The 13,177-nt window shown below is 38.7% G+C and overlaps 1 long non-coding RNA gene across 1 annotated transcript; it reads left to right on the forward strand.

Moving 5' to 3' along the window:
* Positions 1-6,898: 6,898 nt before the first annotated feature.
* Positions 6,899-12,904, forward strand: LOC121062023. The gene is made up of 3 exons (XR_005815373.1): positions 6,899-7,355; positions 9,006-9,009; positions 12,893-12,904. It is a non-coding gene; the product is annotated as an uncharacterized LOC121062023 (long non-coding RNA).
* The last annotated feature ends 273 nt before the right edge of the window (positions 12,905-13,177 follow it).

Consider the following 13,177-nt stretch of genomic DNA (forward strand, 5'->3'; position numbering starts at 1 on the left):
TGTTGCCATCATTCTTCATGTCTTGCTCACAGAAGCTTATTTTCCTAATGTGGGTTACTTGCTCTGTGTACAGCACAGTGAGTACTGCAGCTTTCATTCATCCCAAAGGCAACCATCTCTGTTCTCTCTTTGAGTAAATCTCCAGGGATGCATAAGTTCATCATAATTTACATTTGCTCTTGAACAGCATCCCTGTAGGGTTCTTGGAATTGCATGTTATATTATCTGAGACTTCTTAGCTCTAGCTGAAGGCCACAAAACTCAAACAGAAAACGTTGCTTGATATCAGCTCTTGCACTTCCTGCTTCATGTCAAATTTTGTTGTTAAATATACCAATGTAAAACCTCCTTTGGCTAAAAGTGAAATATACTTCTCATGCTCAGACCAAACAAAGAACAGGAATTGACCTAAGCATTTTATTGTCATGTCCTCCGAGTATAAGTAACATTACAGAAGGAAAAAGTCATGGATGTGGAATATAAATTCCTCTGGGTCTTTGTTTTTATTTTCAGTGCAAGAACCCATGCAGCACTGATTTGATTTGAGCATATGACTGCGGGATATTGTTTCCCACCAATGAGCCAACGGGGATCCAAGAGTAAATTCAGAGGGAGCAGGACAAGGTTTTGAAGTATGTCACTCTTCAGGTCTGCTGACAGAGAAGAGGCATATTTATACAGGCAAAAGAAACTAGTGCAAACCATGAATCTTCATACCGAAGGCTCAGTCTGTCCCCACTGATAACAAGCAATATTACTGGCAGAAATCAGCCTGGGTTGTTTTTTTCCCTACTGAAAATTGATGGTAAAATCATGAGCCTGCTGACAGACAATCTGTTCATTGCATTAATTATTCAATATAAACTGTTCACCCTGGTCTTCCATAAGACATGTCTCCTCATACTCTTTTTTGCTCTGCCTCCATCTTCCTCAAGTTCTGACTGCATAACAGTGCAAATCATTCCACTGAAGCCTTTTCTAGCCACTTCTGCTTATTGCACTCACAGCTTTAATATTCAGCTTACTCATAGCTCAGCAATTTTTGTGCTTATCTAGTGTCTACAAAGGCAAGATGCTGAGAAATGTGGAAAATAAATGAGCACTACTTGGGGGGGGAGGGGGGGGGCAAAGAGCAATGTGACCCGTAGTTCTGCAAAATCTGTCAGAAGATGTAACTGGCAAAAATCATTTCCTTAGTGATAGAGCCTGCACAATAATCCCATAAAACCCCCTTTTGTCCCAGGAACTTCAGGGGAATAACCTGTATATTTATGTTTGTGTTTTTTTTTTCAGGTGTGTTGATCAGGTGTAACTAAGGGTGTACTGGGTTCTTAAACTTCTGTGTAATCCAATACATTGAAAAAAAAAAGTCAAAAACTTTGGTAAACCTCCTGCATTAAAAGAAATCCTGCAACCTACCTGTTTGTCTCAAAAAGCTCTTTGCAGTGACTGATGCTCATGTATTGTAAGTGTTACCAAAAGGCCTTTATTCATCAGCAGAGAGTTCAGCACAGGCAGACTAGAAACTCATAGCATAGAGCTGTATTTCTGAAAAATCTTGCATTATCATTTCTCCCCTTAACCAGCTAATGTGACTCACACAGTCACCTCTCTGTTTCTGTCTTTCCTTTCCTCCTTGCCCTTCTCAGCCACACATGGCATCAAATGGTGTATGATGCCTAGATGGATGCTCTTCAGTAGCATCACTTGGATGGGCTACTCTTGCCAAGAAACTGTGTGCCAGGAACACACACAGTAAGTATAGATACTTCCATGTTCTTACTGCACTGTGTGCTGCAGTTTCATGACCTGTGGTTAAAAATCATACTGTTTTCTTGCTGTGTAGCCAGTCAGCCCTTAGTCCTACGTTTGCATATTGCAAGAGAGACTGCCTCCAACGTGTCACTTGCACCAGGAGAGGTACTAGTGTACACTGTAACTGTGGAAGTGACAGATTGCTGTGTGTTGAAGTCCTACCTGTAAGTTGCTACATGTACCAGGTGCATTTAAAATTACTAGAGGTTGTTTTGTTTTTAACTCAGAGTTCCTAAATATTTGAATAAAAATAGAATAAAGTGGCCATATTGATCTCCCAAGTGATACTGCTCTTTCACAAAGGGATTTCTGAGATTATATCCTTGTTTCTAGGCAACCCTGCTGAGGAGAAAGATAAATTAAACATTTTGCTAACAGATTGACATATAACTTTGACAGTTATTTTTAACAAATGTAAATCTAAATTACTGCACCCAACAGCTTCATTCAAATCTGTGATCTCGGCTACTATAATACCTCTAATTAATTTCTTTTCACTTTTGCCTGAGAAGCACAATCCTCAGAAAGCAATCCAGAACTATAATTATTGACAGGGTGATATGGGCAGGCATGGTGCTTGTTAAAAAAATACACTTGATGGCTCCTTCCCTGAGATGCTGACAATCTAAACTATAAAGACAAATTAATTGTCCATGTATGGATGAGAGGAAGCATGAGTGGATTCAGTCTGCAGAGCACAGAAATGCTAGAAATATTAGTTCATTTCCTGTTCTACAGAGAAACTTTGGAGATCAGGCAATGGCGGATGCTTGGCTTTTTCTTTTGTGCACTTCTCTTTATTTATCAAGAATCTACAGAAAAGTCCTAGTTCCCTCAAACACAGAAAGAGCAAACATCAGGACGAGATTCCGTATTACCCACAAGATTTTTTTTCCCTGGGGATCACACTAATTCTTTTCCTTTTTTTGGGCCAGACTTAGGCAGACTCTCTTCTGCCTGCTGGCTTATTCCCCTTGATTTTTTTTTTTAATTATTTTTTTTTATTTTTTGCTGTGCATACATAGCTTGCCAAATAATCCTCTAATGCTTATTTGCGACAAAAAGCCCTTTTGCCTGTTGCCTTGGATGGTGGTCCTATTGTTTCAACTCTGCCTCTGTCACTGTGTAAAGTCCCTTAATTGTTCTTTGTGCTAAAGTGGAACTATGAATGCTTAACATATGTTGTAAGCACGTCTGTGATTATGAGCTGGCATATGTCACTGGTAACACTAGCCGAAGGACACTTTTACTCCAGACCTGAAGAACAAACTGATAGCCCACTCAGCTATCACGAGTTCATGGCCTGACTGAAGGGACCAGCAAAGCCAAACAGGAATCAAGAACCTTAGCTGAGGTTAGGCTTCTCCCAGTGTTGATACAACTAGAATATTGTCTCAAACAAAAATACTAGATAACACGGTACAATAGAAATGTAATAATGAAATATAATACAATATTTTATTCCGATGAACATTCGATCCCCAAAAGATCATATAGAATATTCCATATTGTCCCTGAGTATTCAGTGCAAACAGTTCAGTGCAGATGACCAGCGCCAAAAATGGCGAGCCTGCTTCTGTTCCGTCTGTACTGATGGCAAAATTTCCATGAAGTAGACCCTAGGTGACTTAATTAGCATCTGATGAAATTTAGTATCTTCTCTACCTTGATTTGCATACCTTCTAATTCTAGCAAAGGCAAAGATAATTACTGAATGCAAATGAGCTAATAAAGATGCTGCTTGGGAGCAGATGTCAGTGAAAATAAAATTCACAAATAAATCTCTGCCGATCTGTTTCCAATGAGACCATGATACAATATTTTCTCCTTCATTTTGGTTTGTTGTGGCAAAATCCCTCGGCTTTTCAGTACGTGAATATTGTACCGTTACCTCAGATGTATTAGCAAAAATCTGCTTTTGGCATGTTGAATACAAGTTGTGCCCTATTATACGTATCACGCTTTGGTAGACATTAGCTACAGGGGTCCCCACATTCAGTAATACCACAGATACCAAGATAATCTCATCTCTGAATCGTTGTGTGCTCTAACTCAGCAATACTGGATGATAGAAGGGAGTACACTTCTCCTTTTTCTCTCCTGTGACTTGACATCTCCCAGCTGCAGGTTGTGACACTTGGGTGGGTGCCTCAGGTGATATCATGAAAGGGTACTCCAGATATGTAGGTCTCTCATCTGGTGGCAACTGAAGCTGCTGGTCTTGGGATCTTGCCATTGCAAAAACGTTAGCTATATTATGACTTTTTTTCTCTCTTTTTTTTTTTTTTGGTCAAATTCCTTTTTGTGTCTCCATAAATAGTCTGTTCATAGTGTCATTGTGGCAACATTTTGATCTTTTTCCTCTCTTCCCCTCTACCTCGTGGAAACTGATTTAACATAATTGCTTCCAAGTAATGCAGTGAATGGGAGAAAGTCTAATATGACCATCATTAAAAGAAACATGCTCTTCATTATTCCAAGAGGGAGCCATAGAGAGATCTGGTAGCCCTGGAGAATTTAAACTACTTAAAATAAGGGTCAATTTGGTGGATATGGAAACTGTAATTATTCTACCCTCTAATAAAAGGGATGCACCAGGCTGTCAAGTTGGCTGGCTGACTGCGTGCTAAGACTCACCATATTTCATTAATGAAAGCAGAACAGAAATGTGTGCCGTATGTGGGGGAACATACCTTGAAAGAGTCTCTTCAAAAGGCAGGTTATCTAATAAGACAAGAGCAGCAATACTTTTTATGCTAGCACTGTTCATGTAATGATCAGAACATGAACTCAGGAATGAGCACTGCTGCTTAAACAGTAAGGGAGGATGAGCTATGCCTCTGATATCCATGAGTTATTTAGTTGTGTGGTGCAGAATGGGCTCTTGTTAATCATAGCAGAATATTAGATGTCATTCACAAAAAAAAAAAAAAAAGTGTTCTTTCATGTGAGCATGGAAATACAAGCTAACATATTTATGCTTTATATCAAATCAAAATCAGTAACAATAAGATTCTTTTTCAGCTTGAAATAAGTACTATGAATCTGTCAATTGCTTTTAATACTGAGGAGAAGATTTATTACAGAGTTACAGAAGCTTTATCACAGAAGCTTTCCAAGACATTCTAAATGCACAATAGTTCTATTTCGGTAGTATAATTTTGATTTTATTATTTACTTATAGAAAAAAATGTGTTCAGTTGAAAGTGCAAAAATGGACTTTGCTTCTTAGTCCTAGTGCTCCCATGGACAACAGAACATTACCTAGAACATGTAAAATGCAGCCATAGGACATTAGTGCAGAGATTGCAAAAGCAAGAGAGACCTTCTCAGCCTGTGTAAATTACTTTTCTTAATTGGTGTTAACTTATACAGACAAATAAGTAGAATCTGAAGCCTCTCTTGATTTCTTAAGTTTTGATTTTAACACATGCAGCCTCACTTTAGATGTCTACAAGATCAATCCACAATTAAATACCTAAACAACAGTCTCAACTTTCAGACACAGCAATCATTCATAGCTCCCTTTTAGTACCAGTACAAGATACAGATGTCTCTTAAATACGAGTCCAAACGTGTGGGCAGTTCAGCACCCCACCAGTACATGGGACAGATATGATACAGGTACATTGAGTACAGGATGGTTTCTGTCTTACTCCTTGAGCAAGGATTTGTTTTAGACAGGCCTTCATTTTGGAAAAGTACAGATACCATACTGAAATGATGCCTCATTTGCTGAAAAGATACTTCAGGTGGGCGTATTTTAAATAACCAGTTTTAGATGCATACGAAAATTATTTTGTTCTTCCACTACTACACAGTGGGTGGCAGTACAGCCCATTGCTGGGCAGGAATCAAGCAGCACAAACGAAGAATGGGCGAATTCAGGCTGAGGCAGAAAATCCCACAGGAAACATGAATCTGAAATGCATCCGTATATTCGAGATTCGAAGAAAATAGCACGTCGCACTGAGCTTCCAGTTCGTTTTATCATTATTCTAAACTGCTGCTTTATTTTTAAGTAAATAGCTTAAAATTCATAGGCTCGTAGAATGGCTTGGGTAGGAAGGGACCCTAAAGATCACCCAGTTCCACTGCCCTGCCATGGGCAGGGACACCTCCCACCAGACCAGGCTGCCCAAAGCCCCATCCAGCCTGGCCTTGAACACCTCCAGGGATGGGGCATCCACAGCTTCTCTGGGCAGCCTGTGCCAGTGCCTCACCGCCCCCTGAGTGAAGAATTTCCTACTGACGTCTAATCTAAATCTACTCTCTTTTGCCTTAAAAACTTTACTCCTTGTCCTACCAGTACCTGCCTATATAAAAAGTCCCTCTCCACCTTTTTTACAAGCCCCTTTAGGTACTGGAAGGCCACTGTAAGGTCTCCCAGGAGCCTTCCGTTCTCCAGGCTGAACATCCCCAGCTCTCTCAGCCTTTCTTCACAGGAGAGGTGCTCCAGCCCTCTGATCATCTTTGTGGCAAACTTCCTGAGGGTGCACTTGATCCCACTGTCTGTCATTGATAAAGGTATTAAACAGTACCAGTCCCAAGACAGACCTCTGAGGGACACCACTTGTCACCAGCCTCCACCTGTCCGTAGAGCCATTGACCACCACTCTCTGGGCGCAGCTCCTTATCCACCAAATATTCCACCCTTCAAGTCCATATCTCTCCAATTTAGAGATACAGATGTTGTGTGGGACTGTGTCAAAGGCCTTACAGAAGTCCAGGTAGATGACATTGGTTGGCAAATTCTTAAAATTCTTTAAACATAATTTGTGATTTAAACTAATACCCTCTTTTACTGTCTTACCTGCTTAATGAGAAGAAAAGAGTCCCGAGAATCCAAGGCCGTAATATACTGAGACAGTGTTTAGGTTATGTGTCATAAGGAGTTGTTATATACAGGCAATAAATAAATAAATAAATAAATGATTTGTTTTCCACACCTGAGTGTGAAGCCCTCTCAGTGGGAGACAATGTTACCAGCCTAGTGTCCTGATCAGAGTGGATAGAGTGGACTGAAGATTTTTACAGATAATTGTGTGAGAAAAGTCTCAAGTAATTTTCTTCAGACAGGATCTTCTGTGAAGCTATTTTGTTCGCGATTGCAACGGCAGGCGCCCTGCCAATTAGGAGCTCATTATAGTAAGCAAATCATAACCTTTTATTCCCTATTACCCGACACCTGATCACCTCCCCTGTTTCCTCATTGGCTGAGTACTACAGGTTCACAAGCTACTCGACGCTCCTCTATACCATATATGTACAATTTTTTTCTTCAACCCCTTAATTTCTCCCTTTTCCTTTTTTTTTTTTTTTCCCTTTCTTATGTTTTGAGAACTTGTTATCTTTATTTTACTGTTCCCACACTGCTCATCCTGTTTTTCTCAAGCTTCCACCTTGTTTTGGAAGAGTGAGGCCTTCTACTGTCCACTTACCTACTTAGCATTTCTTCTTGTTATGACTACACAGCTACCTTTGAATAGAGAAAATTAGTTCTCTACTGCAAAAACACAACTTAGTTTCTCACAATTGCTGTCTTTGGAGTATTAATTATTAAATTAAGCTCTGATTTCCCTTTAAAAGGTTGGTTTTTTGTTGTTGTTGTTTTGTTAGATGCTGCAAATATTGTTTTTCAGATATTCTCATCTGTATACTTGGAAGGAGAATCTTTTTTAGTAGAAATTCACATTTTTAATTGACACAAAAACAAACAAGCAAAAAACATGCTCTGGCTTTGAAACAGAAGTTTTAGGTTTTTTACTATCTTTACCACAGGCAGCTGAATTTCTGTACCTCCCAATTTCTGTTGAAAATACCATCTTGAGTTATATTCTCTTTCTTCCACCTTCTCATGCTTAAAATCTTTTTAATCGTTCTTCCAGCTTCTCTTTATCTCTAATTTATTAACCTCATTTGGCAATGTTAGTCTGGTTATTTGTTTTAGTAGGGAATACAGAACAGTATTTGGTTCATAAATTTATATAATCAAATTTAGATTGTATTAAAAATTGTTGTTGGTTTGGTTTAATAGACTTTGGCTTAATAGACTTCTCTGAAACTCAGTAGATACAGTCCAAACAGTCATATTCATTTGATAAAAAAGCTCAAAGCATATACAAATACAAAATACAAATTTAGCTCATGCTGGTGGGATGGCTTAGGTTTAAATGGTGACAGATGCAATAGATTGTGGCTCTTGGTTAGAGATGTCTGGGGTCAACACAGCGTAAACAGCCCATATTTACCCTCAACTCTGGCTGTCTCAGTGATTCCCGATTTGGTACCAAGTGAGGTTGATGCAGAAAAATCAATGTCCAGTGATTACATATTATTCTTTGAAGTGACAGCAGAAGCTAGAATACACATACTGCAGTAACATGTAAGATACAGAACTCATTGTTGATGTACACAAAAATTCAAGCCATCTTTTCCCACCAGAGGATGTAGTCTTGTGGCCACATCTGGTGTAAATTAAGTACAGCTGGATGGAAACTTACAGAATCCCATACAGCTCACATACCCAGAGCAACAGCTCTCAGCATAGCAGTATTCACCTGCCTTCATATGCAGTTCTTCCTTAAAATGAAATGCTAGCTTTTGGGAAGAACATAGGAAACTGAAACCGTCATTTACTTTGTGGAAGCTGATACCAACAACATCAGATATCTGTGCAATGCACTGTTGATTTCATGGATGTTAACTGATTCCAGCAAGTAGGATTATTCACCTTGTTGGTAGAAGAAGGATGTTTACTGTAGGATCTTTCTCTCTCCTGTAACTTGTCTAAAACCTAGGTTGCTGGTACTTTCGTATTTTGGGAAAGCGCTTTGCATCTTACAGGTAGGGGCATGTGCTATCTGTCAGAATACTTTAATATAGAAGAGAGAAAGCAGTTTAGCAGAAATCAGAACTGGATACATGTAACAGCCTGCAGGACCTTTAAAGTGAATGCGGAAAAGCACCTTGTATTTCTAGAAAAAAAAAAAAAAAATTAAAACTAAAATTAAAATCATTTAACTGCGAAGTCTCTTCTGTTTTGAGGGGAAAGCAGTACTTGAGAAGGAACAGAGCTATGTTTCTCAGGGCTGGTGCTCTGACATTGTTCTGTACTCTACAAAAATGCCTTCACAAAATATTTCTGTGAAGTAATCCCCAAGGAGAACAGTATCTTTACCTTACACTAGCCCTGTAGACAACTGCAGTACAGATGCTGCAGCCCTCAAAGAAAGACTGCCCAGGTGCAAGTGGAAAATGCTGCAGCAATTCCATTTGTCAACATAAAACATCAGCAAAAACATGTCTTAGTAAAACAATTTCAGTAATTCTAACTGACTTTTACCCAAGATTCATTTCTCAAGGTTGTTTCAGAAGACGTTAAACAAGGCTACTGTTTTTTCTCTTCCAGTGCTGTAAAGTGTAGATTTCCAGTAATCCATGCATTGAGAAATCTGTTTACAGAGATCATTAGGAGCAAAACATGCAAGTGTTCTTGGAAAGCAGCTGTGACATACAGATATCTAAGCTATATATTTGGGTCAAACTGTGATGGGAATTTTTAGTTTCACTGAGGTCCTAAAGAGTCAGCATGAGATTTGGAAATAGATATTACTGGTTTGGTATCAAAAAAAAATTGCTTATCAGAAAGGAAACAGCAAAATAATAATAATAATTAAAAAAAGAAAAAGCCTATAAAACATTTTATCCTAGAGATATGAAACCTTAAACAATAAGAAAAAAATGTGCATATATCACACATCACATATTTTATCATATCTTGTCATATACGGTATTAATTATCTGAAAACATACTCTGGACCACATGACCTTGCCAGCTGCCAACAGCTAGAGAGGCAATGACTCAACTCACTGATCACTCTGAGAGCAGAATCACTATGGGAAATCCTGCACAGAGTAATACATATTAATGTCCAACTCATTTTTGAGGGGGCAGCTTAGAAAACACACTTTGATATTCTTGCCTGGGCAGAAGTCTCATTGTCACCCTGACTCAAACAAATGGAATGCACTAAGGCATGGCTGTCTTATGTGGAGGGGAAGGCTGTAGTCTGAGAGATCTGCAGAAAAGTCTGTATTCTGAAACTGACAACTCACAAGTTTGTGCAGCTACAGCTGGAGACAGCTAACTAATCAGGTAACCTGAATCTTAGTTGCCAGAACTGCCATGTTTTGTTCTTTTTTTGCTGTGAAGAAGTTGCACTTCATTACGGAAGACATTGACCTTTGATGTTCCAGTTGCATTAACGATTCCTTAAAGTTCTGTGAGGAGGGAGGTGCAATTTATTGGCTTAAAAGCTGTATGGTCTGATTTGCAGTTTGACTAAAGCATTTTATGCCACCCACTTTCACACTGTAACAGCCCAATTAGCATACCATACAATGAAGCACATAAAGAAAGACTATAACATGAAGCCAGAGAAAACAACAATGCTCTCTAAAAATATGCATTTATTGTGGAGTACAGGCCCATTGAAAAGACTGACATAATAGAAATGGACCACTCCAGTAATTTTGTGGTTTAAAAATGATTTGCACAGCATCAGGCACCATTACCAAATGCAAAAACATGTTGTCATGACATTTCAGATGTCCTTTTTCATTCTTATGCTGCCTTTTGGCCATTTAAGGAGCCTTCAGTACACAATGAAACAAAAATTATAACCTTTGGCCCATACAATAGCATGCTGCACTTTGTAAATGTTATACAAATAGTCTTTGATTAACCCATACTGCAGACTTCAGAGGCAAGTAATTATTTGTATCATTTGCTGTTCAAGAATGTACAGAATCTGAGCAGGACATTTTAATTCCTAGCAGAGAGCTTTGGTCTCCAGTTTACAGATTCAGAGTTTTATACCCAATATGTCATGACTGGAGGTATCTGGAAGCATTCTTACAATGCCATACTGGAGGTATTGTAGTCATTAAATGACAAAAAAAAAAAAAAAAAAAAATGTGCATGTAAAGCACCAAATATTTGTGCAGGGCTAACTCTGACTAGCTTTAAGCCTAGATAATGAAGAGCAAAATATCAATCACAGCATTCCTACAACATTCTTGTGTATTTCACTATTTTTCTGAGCTCACAAGCATTTTAACCCATATTTTGCAAACTGAAAAAGACCACTATCCTCTCCAAAGGTAGCAGTTATAAACAATGACTCCGTAAGAGGAAAAATGTCAGCTGCAAATAGTACAAAATGCTCTTCACCTTCAATTGCAACCTTTATCATCATCACATACAACTCTTCTTTTAACCTTCTCTATGCTCTGTCATGTGAAGTGAATAGGATAAACAAAAATGCCTTTATATTATGTTTCAGGAAGTTTGCAGTGAGGTTCCCTGAGGCTGTTGGCTAGCCAGCCTGGGATATTAAAAACAAACCACCGTGTGACACACAGAACAGATTCAATAGCTTTTGTCAGCTGTAGAACAGGCTGTGACTAAAGACTGCTACTGAGATCCTGTTGGAGGACTGGAAGAATGTCTTTCCTTGGAGCTGGACAGGAGCATTAAAAGAGGCAAAAAGCCTGGGAGAGCAGCTTAGAAAATGGTGGCTGAGTTGGGTTTTACTTTGTTAAACCAAGCCTTGTTTACTTCCATACTATGGCCAAGCACCATTCTCTGGCCTTGAGGACAACTGGCAAGGCTTGGCTCCAACCCTTACAGCTAAAGCCTCTTATCTTCAGGAGTAGTTTATCTTCATCTGTGGCGTCCATTGAGAACAGTTTATGTCCTGTGGTTATTCCAAGACATGCCAGGATACTGCTTTGGAGAGGCCTAGCTGGTGTAGGCCAGAACCACACCATGGATCTCATGCCAATGTCCAGACATCCAATGCCCCCGCCTTGTCCTCTGTACTAATGAAGGGTAACATTTTGACCCAGATCCTACTCTGCAACTGCTGGATTCCAGTGCTCAGTGAATATAACACAGAGAATGATGTTGTGTACGTACAGTGAATACGATATATAGTTGTTGGGTTTTTTTTTTTATCCTTACGTTTCTTAATTTTTTTTGAAAGTGCAAGCTAAAAAACTAAGCCTAAGAGGGTGCAACACCTACTAATCCTTCCATCTGTAACCTTTACAGTCAGAGTGAATGTCATAAAACTGGCAACAAGAGCTTTTCAAAATGTTTCCCCAGGGTAGGAGCTATTTGGCTCTAAAGAGCAAAAGTGGATAACTTTCCCTGTTGAAAAAAAAAAAAAAAAAAAAAAAAAAAAAAAAAAAACAGGGCAATCTTGCACAATTTTGATGTGTTAGACCAGAATCTTATGGACAAATACAAGCATTCAGAAGGGAGAGTGGGTTCCTTAATAATGAATTCCAGCCCTCTGACAATGGAAATATTTTCCTCACCTTTTAGCAGATCCTTAGAAATAGTCCCTAGATATTCAAGGTTTATATATATATATATATATATATATATATATATATATTATAATTCTATGATCAAACACTTAAACCATCCATTTGTTTAGGAATATGTGACTACACTGGACTGACCTTTCAAACACATTTTTTTGGAATTAGTAAAATTCATAAAAACAAATAAACACTCATTAATTTATCACATATCATGTGGTGGTTGCTTTTTTGTTTGTTTGTTTTTTGATAAAGTTGTGCTGGGAGACGGTCCAGCAGTATTTTTCTTGAGTCGCACTGTATGTGCTTTCTTCTTAAGAAGGTGTTTAGTATCTGACTGTCCTTTCTAGTTTTTCGTCTGTATTACTGACTAAATAGATGCTCCCAGCCAACCTAAACAGTCACTGGAAGATTTTTTTGTTGATGTTGATACTGAAAGGGGAGATAATGTATGTCTGTATGATTCAAGAATGGACAGCAGTTGCTCTCATCTCAGGCATAAATGGAGGCACCTGTGAGAACTTCTGAAACTTGGGACTCCAGAGTACATCTTCCAAGAAAAGAAAAAAATCTTCACCCATGAACTAATAGAAATGGCTTTCCAGCATTGTTGGTGGGCTTCCTTTATCAGCACTGTTCTCCCTGCTTCCTTTACTTTTCTGACTAAGCTGTCAGAAAAGGGCAGGTTCTTTTCTTATTTTCCCTACAGAGTAAAATGCCTGTTCTCCCCCACAGTCCTCATCTGCAAAACAAATTCCTTTATTGAAAGTAGGAGACAATTAAGCTGCTGTTGAAAGAAGGGCTTAAAAGCATAAACAGCAGCTTCTGTTATGTCACTTTGACCCACAGAGTAGAACTTTCTGGCAATACAAATTTTAATAACATACCATAGCAGCCAGCATATTTCACTGTGTTTAAAAGAGCCGTCATCCTCCACAGTGAAGGAACAGATGAAAATTTGTTTCAGTAA

This window comes from Cygnus olor, chromosome Z, assembly GCF_009769625.2.
Source record: "Cygnus olor isolate bCygOlo1 chromosome Z, bCygOlo1.pri.v2, whole genome shotgun sequence".
Taxonomy (NCBI): domain Eukaryota; kingdom Metazoa; phylum Chordata; class Aves; order Anseriformes; family Anatidae; genus Cygnus; species Cygnus olor.